Source organism: Apteryx rowi, unplaced genomic scaffold (assembly GCF_003343035.1).
Source record: "Apteryx rowi isolate R43461 unplaced genomic scaffold, aptRow1 scaffold_542, whole genome shotgun sequence".
In the NCBI taxonomy this organism is placed as follows: domain Eukaryota; kingdom Metazoa; phylum Chordata; class Aves; order Apterygiformes; family Apterygidae; genus Apteryx; species Apteryx rowi.
Window position 1 is genome coordinate 443,520 of NW_020450808.1, and position 4,769 is coordinate 448,288.

The window sequence follows — 4,769 nt, forward strand, 5'->3', positions numbered from 1 at the left end:
AATGACTTCCGTAGGTGTGTTGAAATCATTGCTCCTTAGGAGCATAGCTGCTGGTTTCAGAGGAAAAGCTTGTATTATGCTGCTTGAGTTAGACATCCTCCCTTGAAATAGAATATTCTTTCAAGAAGGGGATAATAATTTCTACTGATTTTGTATGATTGTCAAATTCTTTATAGACCTGAGTATTACTGACCTCCAAAATCAGTAAGGGAAATGGTCAGACTCATTTCATGAATATTTTCAGTCAGTTAAGAGTTGAAAGATTTTAATGGAAAATTCCAGGAAAGGATATATTTTTTAAGTTTTGGGGTTTTTTTTAGTATAATACTAAAACAAAAGAATGGTTATACAGCTCTTGGGAAATTTCATACTTACATACAGTTTAGAATGGCAAGCTCATGGATGATTTGAGGTTCTTTAGTGAGGCCTCCTGCTTTGGTGTTACCTCCCTAACACAGGTCAAGGACAAGTGCAAAAGACAGTGTTCATGTGCTTAATGAAGTCACTTTCAGATGGTTCCTGCTGCTTAAACAGTGTCTATATCATTGAGTTATTACTGTAAATATATCACTATAAATTAAGATAAGAAAGAATGAAGGAATAAAAGGAAGAGGAAATGACTGAGACCTTGTATTTCTGAAAGACTCCAATAAAACAATTCTCTATGTAGGAGAGGATGGAATATTTGAACTACTATAAAATCTCTACTCCAAATTTATCTCTAGTGAAAATTTGAAGTCAATAGTGTCATATTATATATAAATATGGCCACTGGCTTTAAACAAACCCATTCCATACCTCCGCCCTTTCCTCTTAAAAGTCCCTTCTTAAAAAAGCTTCTTGCGAAAGGCTCATAATCTCTAATGCTGTCTACTTTAGAAATTAATGATTGTCTAATAACAGTGTCATAATGGTGCCATAAAGAGATTTGTTTGCTAATTTAATACTTGATCACCTAAATGCAATAATGATAAATTTGAAAATAAACCAACATAGCACTTTAAGATTTAATCATTTCTCATGAACTTCCCAGTAAACATATGTTGACTGTATGCCTTTCTTCTTTGTCTGTGCATGTAAATATAATGTATATTGCAAAATTATTCATGGAGGGGTACTTAGATGATAAGCTTTTGGGGCCAGAAGTCTTGACTTCATTCAGTATGAGTTTACAAAGTGCTAAAGAATTAGTTAATTGAAATTATTTGAAATAATGGTAAAAACTGCTTAAAAAACTGTAAAAAAATTTACAAAACTTTAGCTAGAAATTTTTAATAGATAGTTTTGGAATTTTTATTTATTTATTAAAGCCTTAGAGCTTTTTGCATAACTCCCCAGTTGTGAGTAAAGGAACAGCTTAAAATCTTAGGCATCTCCAGGGATTCAGCTCAATGCGATACATTTGGGTACAACTCTCTTGTGCCCATGGAAAAGACAAAACAGAGGTCCTTTTGTGAAGGAAGTGAAAACTGTCTTACCTGTCTAATATTGGTCAAATAACATTAAAGCAAGGGTAGATGAAGTGCAGAGGGGTGTATGGCTGAAGTACAGCATGCTGAGAATTATTAATGTTAAAGATGGATAAGTAATCTAGGATATCTGAAGGTGTGGGATATACATGGACTTGTCTCCCTTTTCCTGGTCTTTTCTAGATATGACCCCAAGCCTTTAGATTTGTAGTCTGGATGCATGACAAATACATTCTTTAGCCAGGTGCTAAATGAAAATAAATTTCTTTTATTCTGTCTGAATGTATATTAATTTAAAAATAACCATCAAACTGTAATTGTTAAGTATAAATTCTGAATTGTTAAAGCTATTTCATATTTCAGACTATGACATAAAGGAATTAATGCCTAAGTCAGAAGTGGATAAAAGCTACACCATTTTTGTCAAATTTAAAAGTATATGTTTTATTTGGGCATTTTAATATAGAGTGTTCGTTCAGATTAATACAGAGATATGTCTAGATAGGACATTTACACCTGGGTATGATCTTCATGTCTCCTGTCGCTCAGATATTTTCAGAATTTGAACTGGGAAGGAGGTGAGAAAGGAAAGAAAATGAAGTTCAGAGCTGAGGTTTCTAAGGTCATCCTGTTTTCTTATTTACATATGAAACAGAATATCTTACATATTTTATTACATTTCTGTGTAAAAAAATCTGAAAAGAGGGGTATGTGTTGTATCCGAGAGTCATTTTATTCTTCTAGACATTACCACTTTCCATCTGTGTAAATCTTGTCTGATCCTGTACACCTTTAGTTTTGGGGTGGTTTTTTAATTGTCATTATAAGCTAGTATTTTGAATTCGTGTCCATAAGTGTTTGACTTTTAAAGCAGAATAATAGTTTCAATGGAAGTAAACTACAGATGCTCACATTAAAATTGAGTCAGTTAAGTACTTTGAATGTTTTGGAAGACTCAGAGCCTTATAAACATGCTCGACTGCAACTTTAAATTTGTAACATCATTCATGTGTTTAACAAACTAGATATATTTTCAGGTTTGTTGTGTAGGCTGCAACTGAACCCAAAAGCCTGTATCTGGATAAGACATATATAATTGGTATTATAGACTTTATCTTTAAAAATCAAGAAAATAAGCAGAAGTTCACAAGACAGAGTATAAACAAATTCATCTGGTAGAATTAAAGGTATTTATCTTTTTTTTTAAAGATCTAGATGAAAAAGTAACATTTACATAGTAATCAACCATGTGTCTTTTTTCATGCAAAACTTATGGATACTTAAAAATCTGCAGAGAGAATAACATTTTAATAAAACTTTTGCTATTAATAGTATGTTTATCTCTGCTTAAATTTCAGCTTTAAATAACAATGTAGTAATAGGAAGTAATGAAAAATTTAACCAGACTCTTTGAAGAGCTTATAGAATTGAGGTGATGATGAGACTGAAAGAGATAAGAGAATTCACCATAAGAACGAGACAGAGATGGACAAATGCCAAGATAAAGAAGCCAGTAACATATTATAAAGAGATACTATATCATTTTTTTTCATAGACACTTATTCACCTTAGGATACTCCCAATTATTTTTAGGGACCTTACTCATTTCCTAGATGACAGATAAGAAACCCTTAACATCCATTACAACCAACCCATTACATCTTCAAGTCCTTGTGATTAGCAAAAGAAAGTTTTGGAAAATCTGTGTGTTGTTCCTCTTTCTTTAATGTCCTGGAATATAACTGTGAGGTATTCAGACTGCTAGTCTGAAGCCAAGCATTGTCCATCATTTAGAATCGAATTAAGTGGGTTTATTCATTCTAGGAATGCTACACAGAGAATAAAAGATTTTGCTTTAAAACATAACTTGGAGAAGATCGTGCAGATAGTTTTTACTGTTTGCCATTATTAGTAGGTAAGGTGATTCCATGTTTCGAGTTTCAGCTTTAAAACAGAAATTGTAATCGTGGATACCAGGCAAAAATAATCTCAGCACTAAGAATATGCTACTGTAACAGTACCTCTGTCCCTTGTTTTGTTGTTTGCAGCTAGATAAAAAGCTGCAATCTGACTTGTGGTCAGATTACATCACTGATACCTGTTAATTCACTGGAATTAAATGGAGTTATATTCCTGATTAAAATCTCTTTGTGCATTAATATTTGAACAGTGGTTTTGGATTCTTATTCGTATTTTTACAGAAATGTAAAGTATCTTATTGTACTGAATAGACATTCCATTTGATACAATGCATTTGGAAAAAGAATAATACTAATTAAGGAACTTCTACTGAAAACATCAGTACATTCTTAAAACGAAATCTGAATTTGAATATAAACTTTGTAGTTTAGGCTTTTTATACTGAAACTCAGATGCCTGCCACATTGAACTGTCTGGCATATTTTCAGTAGCATTCATACAATCTGGTCTGCTTTTCAGAAGGATTTTTCTCAGTATTAGAGCAGCCTTCAGAACACCTATCCTGCATAGGACAGATGTTATTTTATGTGTTTTGTAAAATGCTAGACATTTTACAGGAACTTGAAAAGTTTGCTGCTGCAGAATTGATCCTGTCACTCACTTTAGATGTGACAAAAAAGAAAGCAGCAAACAAAAGATACTACTGGGAAGGAAAGACCAGGAATCTGGTGATAAACTCCTATAGTAATGCAGGGAGGATCGATCTTGGCACCAAAGTAATCAAAATGCAAATCAAAACTAACATCTTCAAGAAGACGTGCTTATTTTGAAATTAAAAAGCATCTTAAGACTTAGATGAAGTTACAATGGGACTTTCATTTTTTCTGAATAAAAAGTCTGATTGTGACTTCTTCATTGCTTACTCTCCGGTCTGCAAAGTGGCAATCTGGTTGTTTTGCCTTTTTCGTTGTTGTTGTTTAACTTTCAAAAGGTGCTTGATAAATGGAAGTTACATATGTTCATTGTGAAATAACAGACTATAAAGAGAGGTGAGGAACAGAAACATTTAATACAAACAAGGGAAGAAAAGAGCTACTTCTAATTCAGGTTTCCAGTAGCCTGTTGTAATGCCTCACAAGCAGTGCGGATCTTACAGGATCTTTATGCTTAGGTGTCACTTTGCCACTGCGAGCGTTATATTCAATTCCGGATGGAATCACTTAGAAGGGCTCTTCCCCAAGGAAGGCTTTGATTCTCCCCAGTGAGTGGATAGTTGAAACCAAAGTTTGCCAATTCACTATTCAAACCCCCCCAAAATATTTACCTGCATCAGAAATGCTTCAAGATATTAACATTTTATTTTCTTAATAATTAAGTGCT